This window comes from Lactuca virosa, chromosome 8 (genome assembly GCF_052849685.1).
Source record: "Lactuca virosa cultivar CGN04683 chromosome 8, Lactuca_virosa_CGN04683_v6, whole genome shotgun sequence".
Taxonomy (NCBI): Eukaryota; Viridiplantae; Streptophyta; class Magnoliopsida; order Asterales; family Asteraceae; genus Lactuca; species Lactuca virosa.
This window is the reverse complement of record NC_136433.1, coordinates 120057169-120083405: the sequence shown is the minus strand read 5'-3', so window position 1 is coordinate 120083405 and position 26237 is coordinate 120057169. Positions and strand designations below refer to the sequence as shown.

The 26237-nt window shown below is 39.8% G+C and overlaps 1 long non-coding RNA gene across 1 annotated transcript; it reads left to right on the top strand.

The window, feature by feature from the left end:
- Window positions 1–14412: 14412 nt before the first annotated feature.
- Window positions 14413–15722, top strand: LOC145128897 (uncharacterized). Its single transcript, XR_013717161.1, has 3 exons — window positions 14413–14550; window positions 14677–14735; window positions 15414–15722. It is a non-coding gene; the product is annotated as an uncharacterized LOC145128897 (long non-coding RNA).
- The last annotated feature ends 10515 nt before the right edge of the window (window positions 15723–26237 follow it).

Genomic DNA, 26237 nt, shown 5'->3' with positions numbered 1-26237 from the left:
CGTCAGTAACCTCTTCCCGACCTGCTGAATCTGCTCAGTCGTCTTGAGCACTATCTCAGTGCTACCCATCACTCGCTGCCCCACCTCTCCCCAAGAGATAGGAGTCCGACACCTTCTCCCATTTAGGAGCTAGAAAGGAGGCATACCAATACTAGAATGGTGGTTGTTGTTGTAAGAAAAGTCAGCCAAGGGTAGATATGTGTCCTAACTTCCACCGAAGTCCATAACACATACTCGAAGCATGTCCTCGAGCGTCTGAATCGTCCGCTCACTCTGCCCGTCTGTCTGGGGGTGGTAGGCTGTACTGAAGTGCAATCTCATACGCAACTCCTCATGAAACTTCTTCCAGAACCTGGAAGTAAAGCGCACATCCCGATCTGACACTATCGACGTCGGCACTCCATGCCGAGCTACCACCTCTCTTACATATACCTCAGCCAGTTTCTCCGCAGAAGAACTCTCAGTAATAGCAAGGAAGATAGCGCTCTTCGTCAACCAGTCCACAATCACCCAAATTGCGTCGACACCTCGCACGGTCCTCAGCAATTTGGTGATAAAATCCATGGAAATCTGTTCCCATTTCCATTGGGGAACCTCTAGTGGTTGCAACTTGCCATGAGGAGGCTGGTGCTCGGCCTTAACCAGACGACAGGTCAAGCACCTCTCGACTACCCAAGCCACGTCCCTCTTCATACAGGGCCACCAATAGTCTCTCTTCAGGTCAGAGTACATCTTAGTGGCCCCTGGATGGATCGAGAATCTCGATTTATGTGCTTCCTCCATCAGAATACGGCGTTCTCCGCCAATATAGGGCAACCAAATCCGCCCCCGGAAAGTCATAAGCCCTCGACTATCGGTCGTAAACTCGGACACCTGCCCAATCACCCGCTCCCTTTTGCGGTTCTCCGGTCTCATAGCCTCCACCTGGGCCTCTCGAATGGTATCCAAGACTGGAGTCATCACTATCATCCTCATACACACATCTCGGATCAGAGCACTCTCTGCCCTACGGCTCAGGGCGTCAGCTACCACATTAGCCTTGCCCGGATGGTACAAGATCTCGATCCATTACGAGTTCGTGGTGATGCCTTTTGGACTCACCAACGCACCGACACCATTCATGGATCTCATGAACTGGGTGTGCAGGCCTATGTTGGACCGGTCGGTGATCGTGTTCATCGACGATATCTTAGTATATTTGAGATCCAGAGAGCAGCATGAGGAGCATCTGCGAGAGGTTCTTGGGGTTTTGAGGTCGGAGAGGTTGTATGTAATGCCCGTGTTTCTAGGCTAGGCATCAATATTGACATAATAGTCTAGGTTAACCTTTGTAACTCATTTAGAAGAAATGAATATGAATTATGTGAATATTATGTGAATTATATGTTTTATGCTTAATTATTAGGATTTAATTAATTAAGAATAAAAATGAGCGTCGAAAATAAATATTAGATAAAGCCGATATCTATTAAGAAAGTTGTAGTGGTCGTGACAAGGATTACGGATATATAAAGAATACCAAAATCCGAGTTATAACGAAGAAGTTATGACTTGTCGAAGTTTCGCGACAAAACCGGCACGGTGCCGAATGTCGTAAAAAGTGAGTTTTTGATAAACTACTTTTTAGCCTTAGTGATCTAAACGAAAGTCGTAGTGTTCGTCAAACCGAGAGTATGTATAAAAAGAATGCCCAAATCTGACTTCGTAAGAGGAAGTTATGGTTTTTCTAAGTTTCAGCTTATTAGTAGACAACTAAAAACTCGAATTTTAGATCGAGTGATTTTTAGCCGACACAACCTAAACGAGAATCGAAGGTCTCGTCAATAGTAGTACAAAGGTAAAAAGACAGATGAAAACGGACGTCGGATGAAGAAGTTATGAATTTTTAACGGATTTCCTGTCCCGGTCTGTTAAAAATAATAATATTAAAATTAAAGTCAAAATTAGCTGACAAAGTCTAAACGAAAGTCGTAGAGCGTAATTTTACCTAAGCGTTCATATAAAGAATGTCAAAAACGGAGCCCGTATGCGGAAGTTATGGATTTTAGAAGTTTTAGCACAAAAATCAAGAAAAAATGCTAAAACCGAGAAATTTCGCATGGCTGGTGTTTGGCCTCGTCACCCGGAATCTCGCATGCATGCCACGTGCTCGCTGCTGATTCGACCGAAGGGAGGCCCAACCAAAGCAGTCCGCGTGTCGCCTCGTGTCCAAAGGAGCTTAGTCATCGATGCGCTGTGCAGCCGAGAGTCCGACGTGTGCCCTTGCTTGGGGTGTCCGAGCTTCGCACGTAGCGCTACGACCGAACCCTCGGACCTAGACCTCGGTCCAATCAGAAGGCGACACCAGGACCCTCGCACGTGCGAGGCACCTGCCCTCTCTTCGCATCTGCTGCCACCTGGAAGCCTCTCAGCCGTCCGATCAGAAGCCTCGCACCTATAAATAGAAGGGTGCGAGACCTCCCAGGTATATTTTGGAAACTTGTCATTTTACACCTCTAAACCCATATTTCTTTAATTCCAACTTCCACGAAAGCCCCGATATTATACCAAACACCCGAAATACGCCCCAAAATGCCCGAGAAGCCCGATAAATTTATCTTTTTGGTTTCGAAGCCCGACCCTCGCAAAGCCCGGTTTCTCAATAAAACTCCCGGTTTTATTAGAAACGATCGTTTTAGGAAACGAAGTGCTGCCCGATTATCATTAAATCATGTGAGTGTATAGTCACTTTCATCTTACACATAGATATGAAGTATTTTATATAAAATACGTGCTATGTGTATATGTATTGTTTGTTTATTTGAAATGATTGTTGAATGAATGATTTATACAAGTTTTAAAATGATTTAAACTGTGTATGTATTTTATCTACAAATATGTTGGGTATAACATGGGTAGATGGAATAGTTGGTGTGTGATAAAATGATGAGAGGCCTATTGGTTAAACCATGGCGACTATGTGACGTAGTGCCTATTGTATAAACCCTGGCGACTATGAGACGTAGTGCCTATTGTATAAACCCTGGCGACTATGAGACGTAGTGCCTATTGTATAAACCCTGGCGACTATGAGACGTAGCGCCTATTGTATAAACCTTGGCGACTATGAGACGTAGTGCCTATTGTATAAACCATGGCGACTATATGACGTAGTGCCTGTTGTATGAACCTTGGTAGCAATAAACTTTGGATAAATTCCTTAGGTCAATCCTGAGGAATGAATGGATGAAGGATAGTCGATTCTTAGGGTAAATCCTTAAGAAATAAGGGAGATATGGGGATGGGTAATTGGGTTGATTGTTTGATGATTGAATATAATAATTGTATTATTGTGGGTTGAAAACCCTATATGCTCACCAGGCTCCCAAGCCTGACCCACTCAGCTTTTTATGTTACAGGTAGTAGACCCTGAGCATAGTCAGATGATGATGAGAGATTTTTGAATTATAGGCCAGTAGTTGTAAATAACTATTGTAAGGCTTATAATGTCTTGTTTATGCTTTTGATCTGTATCAGAACATGACATCCCGAGGTTTTGATATAAAATGAAAATATATATTTCTTAAAGAAAGGTTTTGATAAATTTTTATCATGTTTTGTTTTGGGAACAAATTCTGCAACATCTTTTAAAAGGATTACTCTGATTTTATTTTAAAAAGCATAAACGAAATCGGTCTTTTCTGGCCGAGAAATTAGGGGATGTCACAGTTGGTATCAGAGCATTAGTTTAAGCGAACTACGAATTTGTAGGATTTCTAAACTTAAACTTAGAATAAGTGATGATTGTGAGATGAGTGTCTACCATATTCTAGACACGAGCACTAGTTTCTTTTAGGAAAGGTGTCTAAAATGCTTTTATGTGCTAAATGCAATATGTTTGCCATATATGCCATTATTTGTTCGGATCTATGGTCTGTTGCCGACCGGATCTGGAAACCTTATGTGTGTACGATTCTAAGCGTACGATTACGATATTAGAAATAACATGTAAACGTTTCGGAGTGATAAGGAGAATTTAAATACCTATCGAGGATAAAGACCTAAATTCGCCTTATTCGGTATATAGATTATAATAGAAAGAACCCGAAGTGGAGCGGGAAATGCAAACGGGAACAGAAATCAACCACCCATGATTGAACAAGTACCTGTTGTAGGAGCTGCACCTGAGCCAATGACGATGGTTGGGGTACAAACAATGATGCAGATGATGTTGGATCGCCAAATGGAGGAGACAAGGCGATTACTCCAACAGAATCGAGAGGAAGCTACAATACCGGTTGAACAACCCGAATTGAACGAAGGGCAGTCGGAAGGAGGGAACTATAGTGGGACCGTTGGTCAAGCCAACCCACCAATAGTTCACCAAAACAACCAGGATGGAAAGAACGACGGACGTGGATGCAAGTACAAGGATTTTATGGCATCCAAACCACCGTGCCTATCTGGAATCCCGACACCAGTGGAAGTTATAGACTGGATCTCCGAGATGGAGACAATGTTTGAAAGTTGCGAGTGTAGCAACAGATAAAAGACCGCTCTTGCAATTCCTCTGTTGAAATCTGGAGTATTAACTTGGTGGAAGTTACTGGCTGGTTCGATGCCCAAGGGGGAAGCTAGCAAGATTTCATGGGAAGAGTTCGTGGTGCAACTGAAAATGCAATACTGCTCTGAGCAGGATCTTCTGGAAATCAACAATGAGTTCCAGAATCTGAAGAAGGGAAGAATGAGCGGTACCGAGTACGCTACTAGTTTTACAGAAAAGATAAAGCTTATTCCCTATCTAATTCCAACTGAACTCTCCAAGGTTAACAAGTTTGCCCACGGTTTACCAGCGGACTTTGGTCCGATAGTCAAACAAGCAACCACTCTGAAAGCCACCATCTGGGCTGCTAAGAATGTCGAGACTCAGATAAGAGAGAAAGTTCTGGAGAGAGCTGAAGTTGGAGAGAAAAGGAAGCATGAGGGATCTTCAATGATCATCAAAGAAAGCAAATTCTCAAAATCTGGAGGAAAAGATGAAGCTAAGTGGTGTGAGAAGTGTAAAAAGAAACACTTCGGGAAGTGTAGCGAGGAGATAACTTGCTACAAATGTGGGAAGACATGGCATTACGCCAACAAATGCGCATCTAACAAAAAGGTGTGCTACAAATGTAAGGAAGAAGGACATATTTCTAGAGACTGCTCAGTCGACATATGCTTAGGGCAGAACAACGCCCTCTCGTGAAACATCCGCGTAATCACAGTCACCGACTCTGTCTTCTGCCTGAGAGACAGAAACTCCTGGGCCAACCATTCCCTCTCCACCGGGGGAACATACTCATCTCAAAACTTCACAACAAACCTCTCCCAAGTCACTGCAGAATGCTCAGCAGGAGTAAAACTGGCTGTCTCAAACTCCCAAGTCACTGCAGAATGCTCAGCAGGAGTAAAACTGGCTGTCTCAAACTTCCACCAGTCCTTCGCTCCCAAGCGAAGCTGGTTCAGCGCAAACCGCACCCTCAAATGCTCTGGGCATGTACAATTGTAGAAACAACCCTCGATATCAGAGATCCATCTCATCGCAGCAATCGGATCCTGGGCCCCATCAAACAACGGTGGCTTCGTGTTGCTGAATTCCCGGTATAGCAACGAGTCACCTCCCTGCGGTCTGGCAGCAGCGAGAGCTGCGGTGGCTGCAGCAGCAGCGGCCTCAGTAATAGCGGCATACCGCTCATCAAAAGTCTCAATTAAAGTGGTCTTAATAGACCCAAACATCTCAGGAATCTCCGCTCGAATAGCTGCGACCACCTCCTCGTGAATAATCCTGCGAATCTCATCATCACTAGTCCCACTGCTCCCGGGGTTATGGCGTGTACCTACCATGATGTCTCTGAAACACAACACAAAATCATCAGAGACTCGCTTGAGCATAATCACACTCGACTACTCATCCTTACTTGCTCTTCATCATCCTAAGGATTCTTACTTGGATTGCACACAGACTGGGTGCTTTCAGTAGTACGGGCCCAATACTACCTTCCATACCCCACCTGTAGTCACCCCAAGTCCTCCTCCTAGGATTCTAATTCACAAACATTCTATACCTCACGAATCACAAGCTACTCTCTCAGTAGACCTCTTTCTTAAACTCATCTAAGTATCTCTTCCTAGATCATCTCCCGACTCAGAACTCGACACATACTCAGACTATAACAGATAACACTGATCAAAATATCTCCTAGGCTAAGGTATCACAAATCAGGCAACTCTAGCCCTAAAATATAAAATACCTAGCCTATTCTCTAGCATGCAATATTAGTAAAATATCTCATAAATATCTTATAACACAGAGGTAAGGGTATTTTGGGAAATCACCGTTCGGGATCTGGCTGATTGTACACACCGCTTCAACTTGTTTTCTCTTAAAACTCGTTCTTGTTTTGGAAAAATTCTTTTTTTTCGAAATTTTTTCTCAAATCCCCAGTTTGAGTCCAAACACACCCGGAGGTGCATCCGGATCCCTCAAACCAAGACTCTGATACCAACTTGTAACGTCGTAAAATTTTAACCAAAATTTTACTTTCAAAGACACATTAATTTTAATAAATAACCATAAAATGCCACATTGTCAATCCACCAAAACTCATGTTCAAAAGATAAAAATGTATAAAACTCCAGGATCCTCTAAATCATAAAACAATCTCTGATGTGTGTACAATCAAGCCGGCGCCTTCCCGTGATCCTGAGAAGTACCTGAAACACATAACACGGTAAGCACAAAGATTAGTCAGTTCCCCAAAGACAGGGTTGACCAAACCCTAAGTCAACAGAAGTCAAACTCAAGTCAACAGTCAATGTTGACCCTACTCGTCGAGTGCACTCATGGGACTCGACGAGTCTGCTCGCCATCCACAGAATCACTCAAAAGTCTGGCTCAACTCGCCGAGTTGACCCGTGAACTCGCCGAGTTGCTGCACGATCAAGACCATCGGGACAACCCCATCCGACTCGTCGAGTCGGCTTCTTGACTCGGCAAGTCCATTCAGACTCATCTCTCATTCAGTCGTTTTCAAGGCAGAGAACCTCCCCAAACTCTGGATCTACACTACTAAGGCTCATCTATCACGTAAAGTCACATGCTTTACGTTCATGCATGGCATTTTGAGCTTAAAATACCAAAACACACCCCAAAAAGGGTTTTTCACTCAAGATCACTATTATGGTTGGATAAAGCAGGGACTTTTGGACTCTAGGGACCTCACATGGTCCAGATATGAAGTTCAACCCTCTCAATGAGCATGGAACACTAAAGGTCCTCATATTTGGGTGGAAAAACCGTAGATTCACCAAATCATGAGATCTATACAAAATAATGAGAAAGGTGCAAGCTTTATACCTTTCCCAAAAGCTTTGAAGTGAAACAACCTCAGATCTAGCAGCACCCTCTTGTCCCTGGGCTTGGAAATCTTCTCTTCTCTTCACAAAATGCACCAAACACTCACAATTAGCAAAGCACTCTCTCTCTAGGCTCAAAGGTCGTTTAGGGTTTGCTCTCAAGGAAGGGTAGCCGCAAATGAGGCTATAAGTGCCTTTAAATAGGCCCCAAACCCGGGGATTTAGGGTTTCTCATCCCAGCGCCTACTCAGCGAGTCTGCTCTCGGAATCGTTGAGTTGGTCATTAATCCTACGTGACACATCGCGACTCTACTCGACGAGTTGGAGCACCGACTCGTCGAGTAGCTCAAAAGATAAATAAATAAATAAATAATAACAAATAATATACCTGGAAGTCCGGATGTTACATTTGCATAGATAAATGGTACTTATAAGATCTAATACATTTTGTAGCCAAAAGAAGTCATCTTGAAGAATAAGGACTAAAAGCGACAAGGATTGGAACTTTGGAGGTTAAAAGCTTAAAAGATGAAGAATTCAGCAAAAAGACGACCTCACGACGTGAGGAATCATGCCTCACGACGTGAGCATTAAGGTTCTAGAAGATAAGCATTCGGAGGCAAGAGTCTGTGTTCGATACAGATTAATACTGAACTCACGACATACAAAGACTTTCTCACGACGTGAGGAGGGTAAAATCGAAAACTATAAATACTCTTGATTCTTACGGATTTAGGAGGTTGGATAGAGAGAACAGAGATTCTAGAAGTCGTTTTTCAGAGGAAAAGAATGCAGAAACCTAGTAGTAACATCCAAGGAAGAGGAAGAAGATCATAATTTATTCTTAGTTTGGTACATTACTATGTTTTTAATTATGAAGATTACTTGTTTGATTGTTACTATGAGTAGCTAAATCTAGCTGCTTCTGTTAGCTAGATGAAGCTTGAACTCATGAATTAGTTTATTAGTTTATGGATTTTTCGAGTTGGTTGAATGCTTGTGTTTGATTGCTAATACCTAGCATATTAGAATTTGATACTTGAATTGCTTAAAACTCATGTTCTGTGTAGTTTAGTGAATATTGAATTGCATGAACTTGACACCTAGTAATTTAGTGACCATTAAATTGCTAGAGCTAGGATCCAACCAATCTTAGTTAAGTGATTAAAGTATTAGTTTTGGTTGTTCTAGAGAACATATATAGTGACTATAATATTTTGTTTGTTTAGTCAATCTTACATAGTTCCAATAATAATTAGTAATTGATTATGTGTTAAATTATGTGTGACCATGCATAGCTCTACATGAATTAATTCAACATTAGTAATTTGGACTTGAATTGCTAATAATATACTAATTAGTAACCAACGGGAATTATCCATAATTAATAGCTAACCATTGAGGGAAAGTGGATTCGAACAATCATTAATTAAATAAGTTGTTGAGAATTTAAGTTTGTCTAAAACTTGCAAAATTAGATAAAAACCATTTTACTTTTGCTTAGAATTTTAGGTTAATTTAATAGTAAGTAGGTTAAATAATTAATTTTCATTCCATGAGATCGATACCCGACTTTTGTGCTATACTATTTGCGAAAGGGTACACTGCCCTGGGTCGAATAGCTAGTAGGATAGTATGTAAAATTAGGTGTAGTAATATTTCAACATCATTTATTCTTTAAGAATTTAACCTTTATTTATTTTTTAAGAATTTAACTTTTATTTATTCTTTATGAATTTAAGGTTCACAAAAAGACAATATCAAATTCAAATCTAATCTTCTTTTTAAGCAATTTTATTCTTATATGAGTTTTTGATAAATCACACAATATATAAATATTTTTAAAATAAACATGCTTAGAATAAAAATTATTAAAGAAAAGCATTCTAAAAGATAAGCATTCTAAAAAGAATAAAACTAATGGCATTCACAATCCATTGAACTCTATAGAGTTCAATGGATTGACACATCATCCATTAAACATCTATACAACATCACCCACAACCCATTAAACACTTATTCAATCCTAATCATCACTTTATTCTTTCTATTGAACCATCCAATGATCATTCAACTCCTCCATCCAACTCTACTCCATTTCATCACCCACACTCCATTAAGCTTTGATTCAATCCTAATCATCACCCTATTCAACTCTTATACTACTTGCATTGTGGATGCTCTAAGTAACATTTATTCTCTTGTAACACCCAAAAATTTAGCCGATTTAAAACTTTTAAAAACATTCCAAACCATTAAAAATCATTACAACGTTGTTTTCAAAATGTATAATATCAGAGTTTTCCCAGAAACATAAACAAAACATGAGGAGCTGTACGATCACGCCTTCGCCTTGCCGCGATCCCCTGATGTACCTGAAACAATAAACTGAAACTGTAAGCCCGAGAGCTTAGTGAGTTCCCCCAAAATACCGATACACTGCACATAATACATATACCAATAACAACATGTACTGGGTCCACAGCTTTACAGACTGGAATACCCCTGGGCCCACAGTATGAGTCTGGATTGCCTACCGGGCCCACAGCTCACATCTGGTTTGCCATCGAGCCCACAGTACGAGTCTGGATTGCCTACCGGGCCTACAGCTCGTATATGGAATGCGCCTAGGGTTTGTTGGTCACCGCACGAAGCAGTACATCCTCAACCCATCCCACATAACATATCAACATATAACATAACTACTGAGCATGCAGATAATCATATAACAACACAGGTAGTCCTACAGATCTACCTATCTGGATAACCACTAGCATGCAACACTAACTCATACTCGACTTCTAACACTGCTAGGATAACATATCCAATGGGCCGGCCTTGGTGCCTTAGACCCTTAGTATAGTGAGGTAACTCACCTCGCAAGTGTCGTCTGAAACTAGAAAGCTCAACTCCCGGATTCCAATACGAACTCCACCACCTATAGTTACTATCAAACCCTTTTTCATAAATTTCCAAATTACCAAAATACCCTCAGAAGTCAACTGGTCAACTCTTGGTCAAAGTCAAAGTCCACAGTCAAAGTCAACAGTCCATGTTGACTCGACTCGCCGAGTGTAGTTCGCCGACTCATCGAGTCCTTTCTGAACTCGAGAAGTCGTGAAATCCTTGGTTGGCTCGTCGAGTTCCCCTTTAACTCGCCGAGTTCATACGTGTCCAAGAATTTGGGAGAAACCCTAGCCGACTCGCCGAGTCTTCGAACGAATCGCCGAGTTCAAGGCAATCTTCAACGGACTCGCCGAGTTGTTCATCAACTCGTCGAGTTCATGACCATCTTCATACGGCTCGCCGAGTCGACCTTGCGACTCGCCGAGTCCCTTCAATCCATCATTCATACAGACGCTTTTTAAGCCATGCCAAGGCTCCATATTGTAGATCCAGCTTCCCAAGGCATGTTTATCACGTAAAGTTGCAAACTTTACGTGCATGCAAGGCTCTAATGACTCATAATGCCAAATCTAAACTTGAAATGGGGTTTAACTCAAAAGGGAGGGTTCATACTTGCTAAAACTGTAAGCTTTATGGATCTAAAGACCAAGGAGAGTTCAGATATGAAGTTGCAACTTCAGATCCTAGCTCATACCCAAGAATAGCTTCATAACATGATGAAAGGTCCTAAACTTCAACCCAAAGGAGATCTAAAAGGAAAGAAGGTCAAGGTAACGACTTGATACCTTCAAATGGTGCTATCTGAGGTAGATTTCAAGTCCACACAAGCTCCTTGCTGCTAGCTACTTGATCTTCAAGCTCCCTTTTCCAAGAATCTTCTTCCCAAGGCTTGAAACACACAATGGAGCACACACACACGTATTAGGGTTTGAGAGGGACAAGAAGCAGTGAAGGGGAGGCCAATGATCCTTTAAATAGGGTGCAATACCCCGAAATTTAGGGTTTCATCTGCCAGCTTCTACTCGTCGAGTTTATTCTTGGACTCGGCGAGTAGGTCACTAAAATACGTGGACCAATCCGCTGCTACTCGACGAGTAGGGCAACCAACTCGTCGAGTAGACCTTGGAAATCAAAGAATTTCTTATTTAAATCAATACCTGAGAATCGGGGCGTTACATCTCTACTTAACTCCAAATATTATTAAAAAACGGTATATGAAGTTTTTGACATAGTGCACTTGGTCCATTAATCGACTTGATTCCAACCATTCTGATTAAGTCATATTCTTATAGAATGAACACGTGAGACTCATAAGAATGAACCCCATTTTCACCCTTTTTTCTCTTTCTTGAAGTTGTAGGTAGGAGTAACACCATAAGTGAGCACAATTGTTTTCTTCTTCATTACATTCAAGAAGGTTTAGTTGGATTGTAATTGATTAAGAGAACATCCTTCAATGGTTTGCCTTTAAGTTACAAATCAACAACACAATTACTTTTGTAAGGGGAAACTTATAAAATAAAAATATAGATAGGGATAGGACAAATCACCATTAATTAAAATACGTATGTTTGATAATATGTACATACAACGGGCCATGAATTCTGGTAGTTTGAACTTTGTCCACTTACATTGATTTAGTATTTCTACTTTATGTTTGACATCTTTAATGTACTTGGATGCATATAGTATGATCGATGAATCGTTCTTCTATAGTACATATTATGATTAATTGCTATAATCTAAAGGTGTTTCAATTGATTGAATTGAACATCACATAAAACCACTCAAGATTGGACAATTCCAGATATAAAGCAAAAAACCATGTCAGCTTTATCAATATGGAACAAATAATCTTTTCAAGTTACTTCTTATAACACTTACAATGTTCAGTTTTGTTTCTTAGATTGATATTACTCACGCTCATCCCTCATTATACGACCCATTAGATTTAGATGACAATGACATTAACATCATCCCCTTATATGTATGCAGATAGAAAATATTGTAACATATTCATGGCATAGAGGATTATGAGTAGGGATGGGATTGGTTCCACAACCGGACCAAACCAAAAAATGGAATTCAAGGAACCGAAAACCGAACCAATTTATATATCCGGTTCCTATATGTGTTTAGTTCTGCGTTTTTTTTGGGGGGGATGGTATTGGTTCCTGAATCGGATCGAATCGATCTTGAACATAAAAAACCGACATACAAAATGAAAATTTAAGAAGTCGAGGACCGATTTGAATACCATATGCGGTTCCATTTTGTTTTAGTTCCAATTCCATATCGGTTCTTTGATTAATTCGTGCATCTCTAATTTGGGGCATAGGTGTTGGCTGACGTGGAAGAAGAAATGGGGGATTGAGAAAATAGATAAATGGGAAAAGATCTACGCTATCTCCATCTTTGCCGAACATGATGCCAAAATGAGGACATGGAAGAAGAAGAAGAAGAAGAGAAGAGGAGAAGAGAGAGGAGTAGCTCGGCAGAAATTCACCGAGTTTGGTCACCGAACTCGGTAATGCCGAGTTCGTACCCGGTGTTCACCGACCCCACGTCGATTTGCCGACCAATTCCGACTCCCACTCTGTGAAGCCTAATGCTCAGTGAAAAAAACATTAAGTTTTTATTGTTTGAAAAAAAAACATTTATGGTTAAAGCATAATTTTTTTAAAAATATCATGTTTTCTTTTTGCGATCTATCCTAATTATAATTTATAATTGACATGTCATTTTCTTTTCTGTTTTAAGAAAATGCCAAATGAGTAAAATCATCGTGAAATATGATGATGAAACATTTCAAAATGGTTAATTTAGAACAATATTTTAACTATTATGATTTGGTTGAAAAAAATATATATTAACATTTAGTTATAAAACTAATGTAGTAATATGTAAGTTGTCATAATTTGGATTTATCTTTCTAATTAAATGTTTAATAAAGGAATTTGAATATACATCATTTAAGATATTAGAACGAGATCAAATTGCTACATTACAACACGTTTAAATGACCAAATTTGTTAACATGTTATTTTCAACAAAATAATGATGTACATTTTAGCTTTTTGTCACCATAGATTAACATCCAAAATCAAAAACTATGTTAGGTACTATCATACTATGTGCAAGTGGTCCATTCACCACTGGATGGATAAACATAGGCGCAAGATGTCCATGGATGGGATATAAAGTTAGATCAAAATAGTTAGGCAATAAGTGGGATCTCACCCACCTTCTTAAATATTCCCGTATTCTCAATCTGAATAAAAAACCATTTTCTTATGTAATTTATTAACCTATTACTAACTAATCAATATTTTTAATCATTGGATTTGATTTTTTTATTTTGAAAGACCTTTAATCTTATAAGAATCTTGAAAAACAATTGTCTATCAAGCCTCAAATAACTAAGATGTCGTTTGGGGATTGTACATATCAAGATCACTACCATGCCTATCATAAAGGCAATCTTTTAATATATTGATTTGCAAATCCTAAAGCATAATATAAATTGAATTGATGAATAACTTTTTAACTGTTCAGAACATATGTTTAATTTGTACATGTCTTACTAACTATTTGCCAAAACAGAACCCATGGTCATGTTTCTTTGACATCCATACAAATTCAGTTATGAAAATATTATTCTTTCGGTCATTATTATAAAAATTCGCTCAAACCCAAAAATGTCAGCTTCCAGAAAAACCCTAACCATGCCCAATGAGTATCATTTGATTGATATATAAGGCGTTTTAACATGTCAATATAAAATATATGTGAAGTCTAAGATTAATAATCCAAAAAAGCGTTTATTGAAAGAGAATAAAGAAACTCCAAGATATATAAACACTTACTTAGCTATTCGCATCACACCAACATGGGAGATCATGAACTGAATATTAACAATGAGCTCAATAGTTACCACCATTTTATAGCTTTAACCGTCACAATAATTGAATCTATATATATTACAATAGTTACCACCATTGTAATAAATATAGATTCAATTATTGTAATGGTTAAAGCTATAAATTAGAAGAGAAGTTGACTTTGTGGATGTGGGGTAACGGTCTTGTCTGATGAGACCCACCATTAATTACAACGTTTTTGTCTGGATATGTTCATTCATATATATGCAACTTAAATTCCCATCTTCCTCCCTTTCAAAACACCAATCAAACATGAAAGGTTCCAAGGCTGGTTTTGTTTGTTTTCTTCTATTGTTCATGGGCTTCATCATCTCTTCAAGTGCATCAAGTAAGCCTTCCTTTAGTTCATTCTTTTATATAGAAATCTGAGTGTGAGATTCGTGTTCAAGATCTATAAAGTTGATTGTTTTCATCTCAAATTAAACGAAGTCTTTTTGTTGGTTTTGGTTTCAAGTAACGGGAGATTTCAAATGGATAAAAAGAGGAGTTGCAGTCCAAGAAATACATTTGCAGGTTCTCTCTCAACTCTAAAAAGATGATTATAACTTATTTTTTGTTACTTGAGAAATTACTGCTTGTTTTAAACAATCGAGTTAAAAAAAACTTATAACTAAGATCGAAAACCAAAGAATGAGATACCTTATAATTTTGAAGGAAAAGAGAATGAGATTCCTCAAATTCCGGTTCATCGTTGAGGCAAACTCAATAAAACAACAAACCTATTATTTTTAGTTTTGTTATTGGATTTAAAAATTGAACTTTGAATTATTATTGCCTTTAAATATGTTATAAGACCGCTATGTTTTGGGAGCTATTATAAAATAATTCAATAAAATTAATTTGCCAGATTACTATATGAATAAACTCATTACATATTTATAACTTATCTTTTAAAAATTAGTTATTTTCGTAAAATAATTTCACAAGACACTGATAGAGTTTTGGCAAAAAAAAAAAGTGGGGGGGGGGGGGGTTATAAGTAATTCATATTTTGCAAAATAATAGTCAGAAATCAGTTTCACATATAGAAAATTATTTTACGATAAGTATATGGTAGTCACGACGTGTTATAAGTTATATTGATATAACACCTCATTTTGGTCAATTTAGTGATTTTACTTAAACATATTTTTCAGTTTTCACAAAATGCATGATTTTTTAGCTAAGTGTTTATTATGTTGACGATTATAGGATGAAATTGACGTGACAAGTCATGGAGAGAACATGGAGTTTGATAGGTCAACCACACGAAGAATGGATCTTGAAACCATGGATTATGGAGGAACCGGACCAAATGATAAACATGACCCTCCAAGCCCTGGGAAACTCTGATTTGATGCAGCGTAATCTTTTATATATCATGATAAATCACATGAGTCTATTTTTCGCTTGCTAGTGATCCATTCATGTAGTGTTTCATTTGTGTAAACAAAATTGTTACATTTAATGTCATTTGTATGATAACTGACGAATAAATGTTTTTATTGCTTTTGGGTTGCATTTGTTAGACAATGTTGAACTAAATTGAACATAATTTCTATGGTTGTTTCAATGATAATTGGATGTGTATAAAACGACATGAGTTGTATATAAGAAATACTAAAGACCATAATCTAAGTTTCCTTATAACAATATTATACCAAAAACATAGTATCCATGACAAGACAAACTGATGCAAGCAAAGAGGTAGATCGGTATTTATGGAAATGGGCGAGTCCAAAAAAAATATGTGTTTTGGAAAAAGGATATATCCTTGTATGAAGAGATACTTGTTGTAACATCCTCACTTTCTTCAAAGCTGACACAATCTTTTTCTAAAAGTTATACTGAAATTGCGGTATGACCTCTATGTAACATAACATATCCTTAGAAAAACCTATTATTTACAGTTTAACATAAATGTGAAAGATTAACTATACCTAAGCTATCCGTTATATAATACAACTTGAAGTCTCAACGGATGCCAAAGCTGCTCAATCTAACCAATGACCACATGTAATGGGGTTGATACTTTGACACGTACTCAGTAGCATTTACCAAGCCTTCTTTATCACTCAAGCATAATCTTCTAAGTATACACGCATACTCTATCCATACTACTCCTATAATATATGCAATCAACAACAAATGGGTAAGTTCAAAGCTTAACGAGTCAGTCTATAATAGTTCATAACATGGTGCAACAATTACCATTAGATAAACATGTACGACATGAATGCAATGCATATGACTCTATTCGATACGACTCAATTGACTCAACCCATGTTCCCCAACCACTTGAACTAAATGTCAGAATAATATTCATGATACTATATATGTCACCAATAATCAAGTATCGATTCTCAAACTAATATGCCCATCCCAACCACATCAGTCAAATAACTGACAAACATATCTAAAATAAGGAAACGCCTTCACTTAGTGACTTGCAATTCACCATAACATATAAAGCATGACATACTTAACATATATGAAGCAATAACACACCCACGACATATATAATAATTGTATCATGTTACTCACCTAAAGGCCTTAACCGATGGTTTACGTGTCTATGGACCTTCCCTAATTTTACAACGCATTAGCTTAGTCATATGTGGACGCCAATTGCTATAAAACACACTCATACATCATGTCTTCCATGTATCACATTTGCAAAAGGTTGTTGGCAACCATTTTCTCCCAATCTCCCTCCTCAGTTAGTAACATAACTTAAATTAGAGATGGAACCAAAGAAACTGTTAGGGGTATGTTCAAGTTCAACGACTGTTAAAGTGTTTCGAGAAGTCCTTATTATTGGAAGGGATGCATGTATCTGAAGCCACCTCTGAATATTGGAAACCATGCATCACACTTTTCCTTTATTCTACCCAAGGTTGTGATGGCTTTTTTGGGGTTGCGGTATTGCTATTAGAAGGGGCAATGGGATACCTAATTATTACAAACTAGTACAAAGTAGTAGAAGGGTAGTTTTAGTATTTCTTTTGAAAAATTTGTTATAATAGGATTATCTAGGATCTGGGATCGTAGTGGCATCATTCATGTTTTTGGATATCATTCTTTTTTTCTTGGAAGGACTAGCCTATTGAACTATATCTTCCTCCTATTTCCTTGTTAATCCTATATTTCTTGAAACATACCAAAAATACGACCTAAAAATTTCGTTTTAAAAATCATTTCACGACATAAATATCATTGCCATAGTATAAAATCATAAAACATGTATCTCAAAAATCTCATAAGATCTGTCATCATATCACAATCTCATATATAAAATATCAGAGTAAACTCTCAGGCTAAGAAAAATTATGGTGTGTGCCATGCGATCATCCCGAGCCCTTCCCTTTGCTAGTGGAAGTACTTGAAACCAAAACTGAAAACCGTAAGCACGAAGCTTAGTGAGCTCCCCCAAACTACCAAATACCATACAATAACACATATAACAAATATTGGGCCTTGCCCACTGCATCGGGCCCCACCCGACATTGGACCGAAGTCCGGCATAATTTTGGGCCCCGCCCGGCATCGGACCGAAGTCCGGAATAACTTGGGCCCCGCCCACTGCATCGCGCCCCGCCCGGCATCGGACCGTAGTCCGGAATAAACTGAACATAACATGAGCATAAACATATAACATATAACATATAACATAAACATGTAACTGCTGCATCGGGCTTGTCCGGCATCGGACCGAAGTCCGGAACACATAACACATAACATAAACATGCATGAGTCACAAAGACATCAAGCATACATAACTACTTCTCAGGACCACCCCGACATCAGACCGAAGTCCGGAAACGTATAAACTGCATCGGGCTAACCCCCGACATCGGACCGAAGTCCGGAACTACTAACATCTAAACGAGTCGGCATTGTGGCCGTAGACCCGTTCCTACTGGAAGGAAACTCACCTCGTGTGTCTGACTGCTGAAACCCTGAGTGAGAATTATCTGGCTGCTGCTCCGGCGACTCTCCGGCTATAATTCCCACAATGAAACTTAGTCAAAAACTGATAACTAATCTCAGGGTGAAATGACCATTTCACCCTTGGTCAAAGTCAATATTCTGGTCAAAGTCAACATTCTGTTCAAGGTCAACATTCTGGTTAAAGTCAACATTCCAGTTGTCCTGGCTCATCGAGTTGGCCCGCCAAATCGCCGAGTCCCTATTCTTTCATCTGCCCCTCTAACCCGACTCTACTCGTCGAGTTTAGCAAAAACTCGACGAGTTCCCTTTCCAATCATATCACCGGGACAGTCCTCATCTGACTCGCCGAGTTCTTCCTGAACTCGTCGAGTTTTCTTCATCTTATGAACGTGTCTAGTCTGTGACCCGCCGAGTTGTATGAACAACTCGTTGAGTCCATCTTCATAAGTTGGGAGATGGTCTTGGACTCGCCGAGTACGTTCCTGCACTCGTCGAGTCCCATGGTTTCCAGATCCATGGCTTCGTCCATTTCATTGAGCCCCTTCCCTGGACTCATCTAAATCCCTTCTGAACTAAAATGGGTTCCTCTGAGTCATAACAGTTTTGGGAACCAACTTACGACTCGCCGAGTCCCAAGAACGGCTCGCCGAGTCCATGCATGTCCAAGTCTATAATTCGATTTCTGATGTGCAAAAACTCATCCAGAAGGTAGATCTAAGCTCCTAAGATCGGTATAACACGTAAAGTCATGAACTTTACGTTCATGCATGGGACATTTATGCTCAAAGGACCAAAAATGGGGTTTATTTCATACTTGGGGTTCTCATGGCCATAAAGATGGCATATTTATGCCATGAGGACCCTCCAAATTCCAGATCTGTGTGTAAATCGACTTGGGACGTCCAAGTCCCAAGGATCAAGCTCCTTGGACCCCAAAACCTCATAAAGATGACGACAAGGAGATCTAAGAAACTACAAGTCAAGTATGAGGCTTGATTACCAGAAAGTGAAGAGAGGCTGATGTTGTTCTTGGATCTACAATCTTCACTTGAAGTCCTCCTTCTTCCTCTTCTTCTCACAAGCTTCAAATACACCAAATAACTCTCAAAATCACAAAGAAAGCTCAAGTTCGCTTATGGAGGATTAGGGTTTCGAGAGTACTGCTGTCACACCCCCGAACCAGACGGCAGAAACGTCCGAGGGCTCGCGTGACTTAAATTGAAATATCATCACAAATAATATACATGAAACATAACACATTCATCACCAAACATTACATAGTACAACTGGCATTGTTTACATCAAGTACATGGTTTACATTACATGATCCCAAAATATAAAGTGTTTGATGATTAGCAACTACAAAAGAAACTTTCAACACACTGGATGCTTCCTCGTTCTAACGGTTACCTGAGAATACAAGTTATTTTGAAAACGGTCAACATATATAATGTTGGTGAGTTCATAAGTATGTTTGATGTAAAATAGTTTATGTCGTTTGTAAAACCCAGAAAATCCGATATTTTCTGTAATAAGACTTTTCGCGAAAATGTTGTGATGATCCTGTAAGTATATGCGTGAATGATTTCAAAACGTGTATAAATGAGAAGTTTTGCATTATAGTTATTGAAAGTACAAGTGAATAAGATTGGTTTCCCCGGAAAACCCGATGTTCTTCGATAAAATAGTATGATTGTTTTGTATTATTGTATCGTCACAGCGAATGAATATGATTTCCCATGATTACGTAGATGGTATTGGATCTCTATGTGAGTCGTTATAACCATGCATGATAATGACTAGTTCGTCTGTCTTGGCATTCTAGTGAATGTCGGAATTGATCTTAAGATTTTGTCACCCTAGACTGGCTGAGTCTAACTGTAGCGAACAGCTTAGGTGTGGGGGAGTGTTGGTGCATGGAAATGCTCCACAAATAATGAGTGTTTATTAGGTTGTATTTTCCCTTTATTGTATTTATGGTGTAAATACTCTCCCTCCTATATAAAGGGAGAGTTGGTCATTTATTCCTTTTTAGCTAGCTTATCTTTTCCTTAGTAAGAGTTACACTTTTCTCACAATGTAATCTCTAGAGAGAGAAAGTTGGTGGGTTCTCCCATCCAGGGAGAGTTTCTCTCCCACCATGTTCTTCATTGATATATTTTATTCTCTCTTGTTCTTGGTCTTTTTTTATGAACTCATAATATGTTCTTCGTGTTCATACTTCCAAAAACACGATTAATCTCGAGATATCCTTCTTCCGCACTCACCGTTCGTTATAAAAATGGGTCTCTACAATTGGTATCAGAGCCAAAGTGGTTGCTTTTTGAAAACGGAACTCTGATTTTTCAAAGAGCCTTCTATACCACTAAAGCTCATTTCTTCAAAACAAAAAAAAAACAATTTCAAATGGCACAATCATTATCTCTGAATGTTTCCAACAATGTCAGTGGTTCTAACCGAGCCCCAATACTAGTCGTAAATGAATATCATCACTGGTCACAAAGAATGGAAAGGTACTTGAGAAGACTGGGTAGAGATGTATGGCGATCCGTAGAAGAAGGACCACATGTTCCAGTCCTTACACCAGTCCAAACTGACGGCGCTGCAACCAGGCTAGGAGGAGGTCAACCAGCCATGAGCCGTCCCACCAAGGATGATCTCGATAAAATGGAAAATGATGCTGTTGCTTTTTATGAAATCTCCTGCGGAGTTACTCCTGACAACTTCGATATTATCATAAATTGCAAATCAGCGAAAGAGATCTGGGATGTTCTCAAAAACCTTTACGAAGGCTCAGAACAAGCACAAAATAAGAAGCTTACTACCGCACTCAACGAGTTCAACAACTTCAAAGCTCATACTGGAGAAAGTTTGGAAGACTCCTTCAAAAGGTTCAACCTAATAGTCACCAAGTTATCCAATGCGGGCACCATCCGCAGTAACCATGAAATCAATCTTCAGTTTCTTAATGGTTTGGGCAGACATTGGACTACGGCCAAGATGATAGTCCAAGGCGATAGAAAGATTCACTCCTTGTCACTTTACAAGCTCTATGGAGAGCTGCAAGCTCAAGAATCCACCGTACTCAAAGACTGTGCTGACTTCGGAGGACCACTTGCTCTCATAGCACAAGCTCCACCGCAGTCACCTTACCCTTCCTCGTATGACACTCTACCGCAGTCATACGAAGCGGATTCTGAATATGATGATGAAGAAGATTTTCAGAAGGCTATTGCTCTGGTTAGCCAACAGTTCAACCGTCTACCACCTCCTTCCTTCCGCAAGAATCAGCAGTTCAACAAACCTCCATTCAACCGTAACTTCGGTTCTCAGAATAACCACTCTCGATTTCCCAAAAGTTCTCATCCACCACCGCAATCTCAGAATATTCAACCAAAGGAGGTACCGCAGTCTCCTCAAATCACTGACTCCGGTACTCCTTCAGAAGACAAGACTGATGTTGTAATTTGTCACAAATGCAACAAAGAGAATCACTTTGCACGAGATTGTAAGGCCAATGTAGTAAAAGACAGAGCATTCTACCTTAGAATGGCTCAAGAGTTGGAAGACAAAGAAAAAGCTGAAAAGGCAAGGGCATACGTGGCCCATGTCAAAAGAGACCATCAAGTCTGGTCATCCGGAGACGAAGATGAGGCCATCAGCAGTGTCAAAGGAAAAGGGAAAATCTGCATGCTGGCCACTGCGGATGATGATGGGACTACAATGTTGAACAAGAACTACTGCTACATGGCAAAGGATGGAACACTAAGCATCGTCGAACAGGTAAAACTCATGATCCAAACTCTAAACTATAGCATGCATGACTGTCAGCCTTACATAGATGATCTTAATGACACTTGTGCTGCCGTCCTTACAGACTATAATAAAGCCTTAGATGAGAAGAACATTGCGTCCCAAGAGATGTTCCACGTGAGAGGACGACTGGATAACAAAAGACTTAAGATGGCTATGTTAGAGAAGGACCTAGAGTTAGAAAAGGACGCAAGAATGTTAAGTGAAACCCAATTAGAGATAGCTTTGAACCAGAGAGATTTAGCTCAGAGAGAAATTGTACGCTTAAATCTCTTAATTGAAAAATTGTTTAATGAAAGTGAAGCTATTGAAAATTTGGTAAACAATGGAACCATGGACAATACATACAATTGGGGTTGGTCAAATGGATATCCTACCTCAATGGATTCTTCACCCCGGTTCAACAAAGACAGACTGTATGTCCCTCCAGACCGAGAATTTCATTTCCCTGTCAATGACAAGACTTTTCCCGAAGATATTAAAACTCACTTCGGTAGACTGCACAATTTAAGCAATAATTGTGTCATTGAGGAAATTGTGCCGGAGGTTTCGGGTCACACATGTGATCAAATTCCTATCTGTGGCACCATCTATCCAAATTCTCAAACTTCATCCGTAGTTGATGAAGAGATTGTTGTTGAGGGCCCCGAAGTCTCAAAAGACTTTCCATCTCTGTCCTCAGACCGCAGTGTCTCTCACTGTAGTCAAATGTCCCACAAATGTCCCACCGAAGTCCCATCTAAGACTTACTCAGCGGTAGTCAAGTCATCCCTACCGCAGTCATCAGTTCAAGGAATTGTAACTCTTCAGCCAATATTTCATGAACTACCTATAGAAAATTTTGAAGTAGGTCAATGTTCCCAAATTCCTGAATCCTCAAGTTCTGATGACTCAAGTCCGCGTTTTCAAAATCATTCTAAGAATTCCAGGAAATCGCAGTTGAACAACAGTGACTGCGGTTCACCAAAATCTTTGGCAAAAAAGGCTTTTAAAGAAGAAATCAGATCTCATGGTACTAATAGACAAACTTTTTCAAAAAACAAGAAGCAAGTCAGATTTCCTAAATCCAAAAGTCTTGAAAAATTTGTTTTCTCTCACTACATTTCAAAAAACTCTTCTTTCAAGAAAACAAACAAAAAGGAAAGTTCAGTTTTAAAAGTCATTCCTACTCCTTCTGACACAATCCAAAAGGGTGTTCAGTCTTTTCGAAACTATGTTTTTCAGGTCTATTCTTCAAATGATCCTAAATGGAAAGGTATTTTACCCACTCCAACACTTTTAAAGCACGTCAAAATTTCAAATGGAAAGGTATCTTACCAAATCCATCAAAAAGAATTCAGAAATCTACACGTGCTAAAACCTTTCATAAACAGACTTTTTCAAAACCCAAAAACACTCGTGTCAGGAATTACCCATCTCGGACCGGTAACAGATCCAAAACATCCTTAAAACCGCTGACCAATCACAGTGTTAGATCAAAAGACAAAATCTCATTTTGTAAATGTCAGTGTAGTTGTCAAAAGGTTTTATCTCATGTCAAATCGAGTCAGAGTCAGAAACCTCGTATTTTTTCAAAAAATCACAACACTCCAAATCTACTCAAACACCCAGGATTAGGCTCAAAAGTTGACAAGAGACCTGTCCCTGCAACCTCGGACCATGCATCACTCAGAAACACATCAATTGTCCCAGGCTCCAAACTTGTTTGGATGCCTAAACTAACTGTGTAATTCTCAGGCTTTGTGCAAGGAGGAACAAGAAGAAGAGTGGTTAATTGACAGTGCCTGCTCCTTGCACATGACCGGAAGGTTAGAGTACCTTCGGGATTTCAGGCCTATATGCAATGGTGGAAATGTCACGTTTGGTAACAATGCAAACGGTGTCATCCGAGGTTACGGTGTTCTCACTACGGGGAACTTTTCCATTCAGAAGGTTGCTTATGTAGAAAGCCTTAAACACAATCTCATCAGTGTTGGCCAACTATGTAAAGCAGGACATCGTGTTGAATTTGATGATCAGTTTTGCTACGTAATGACGAGTGATAGAAACACTTGCCTGATCAAATCTCGATCCGAAGGTACCATGTACCCTTTGGATGTTTCTCTAATCATTGGTAGACCGCAATTGTGTTTCTTGTCCAAAGTTGTATCCGAAGTCAGCTGGCTATGGCACCGTAAGCTAGCTCATCTCAACTTCCGGTACATCAACAACTTAGTCACTGGAGAACTAGTCCGCGGTCTCCCTATTCTCAAATTTAGCAATGATACTCTCTGTCCGGCTTGTGAATGTGGTAAGCAGTCTAAAGCAAGTCACCCTCTGATAATGGACTCTTCTATTTCTGAACCACTGGAGCTATTGCACATTGATCTCTGCGGTCCATCAACCGTAGCCAGCCTCCACCACAAGAAGTATATACTGGTTATTGTTGATGACTATACACGTTTCACATGGGTCTTCTTCCTCAGACTCAAATCAGAGACACCGCAGATCTTCATCAACTTCATCAAAGAAATCGAACTTCAGATCAAGTTTCCAGTTAGACGCATCCGCAGTGATAATGGAACCGAGTTCACTAATCATCTTCTTAACAGTTTCTTGGTGTCCAAAGGCATTTCTCACAACTTCTCAGCACCCTACACACCGCAACAAAATGGTGTAGTAGAAAGAAGGAACCGCACACTGGTAGAAGCAGCCAGATCCATGCTTAACTTCGCCCAACTTCCTTTCTACTTCTGGGCTGAAGCAGTAGCAACCGCATGCTTTGTCCAAAACCGAAGTATCATGTGCAAACGCCTCAATAAAACACCATATGAGGGCCTTAACAACCGCAAGCCCAATGTTCGCTTCTTTCATATTTTTGGGTGTAGATGCTTTGTGATCAACAACAGAGATCAGCTCAACAAGTTTGCACCGAAGTCCGACGCAGGCATATTCCTCGGTTACTCCACTAACAAGGTTGCTTATCGAGTGCTCATCAGGCGTACAAGGCTGATCATTGAAAGCTTCGATGTGAAATTTGATGATTCTCACATCCGCGACGCCCCTCCATCCACTGAAACCACCGCAATCATGGAAAGTGACATTCCTGCCTCTTCAGGTCCCTTGAATCTAGTTGAAGTCAACTATGAGGATCTTTTCGATCCTGTTGAAACGGCGAAACTATCCGAAGTTCTTGTGTCACCCGCAGCTCAACAACAACATGCTGATGTTTCTGGACCATCTCTATCTAAAGTAGCCTCTCTCAATACTTCCACCTCTCCGGTTGAGGGGGAAAGATCTACTCCGGATTTAGCCGCAACCGTCGAGGTTCCAGTACTTGATGTTGTTCAAATTCCTGTCCGCAGATAAGCATTACCATCAAACGTATCTTCGGATTCGGATGATGAACTCATAGAAAATATCGACACTAGAACTGATCCAAGGATTGTCACTCTCCCATCCGCAGTCCAGGGGGAACCTCTCCCAACTGCTCAAGAAAATTCCGTTCCAATAGATCAAGATGACTCAGCAGGATGTTCTCAAGTCTAGGGGGAACTGTCATCTCCAACCACAGATTCCTCTGACATTCAAGATATTCCCTCTACCGCAGCTGCTGATCATCTGCTGCCACGTCTTCATGTATGGACGAAAGACCACCCACCAGGTCAAATCATTGGGAACCCATCCGCAGGCATCCAGACTCGATCTTCCAAGGACCTATCTGATCACTGCCACTATGCAGCATTTATGTCCTCGGTAGAACCCAGAACGATCAAAGAAGCATTGCTTGAACCTGACTGGATAGCCGCAATGCAAGAAGAGCTTGAAGAATTTCAAAGAAATAAAGTTTGGCAGCTCGTTCCGAAGCCACGTGGTCACTCCATTGTTGGCACTAGATGGGTGTTCAAAAATAAGTTGGATGAATCTGGTGCGGTAGTCAGAAACAAGGCAAGGCTAGTTGCAAAGGGGTATAGTCAACTTGAAGGCATTGACTACGATGAAACGTATGCTCCGGTAGCACGCATGGAAGCTATCCGGATCTTTCTAGCATACGCAGCCCACAAAAACGTCAAGGTACACCAAATGGACGTTAAGAGTGCCTTTCTCGATGGGGAACTAAAAGAAGAGGTTTATCTTCAGCAACCTCCAGGCTTTGAAAATGTTGAATTCCCAGACCACTGCTACAAGCTTGAAAAGGCAGTCTACGGTCTGAAGCAAGCCCCAAGAGCATGGTATGAGACTCTTTCTGAATTCCTTGTCTCATCCGGGTACAAGAAAGGAGTGATTGATCCC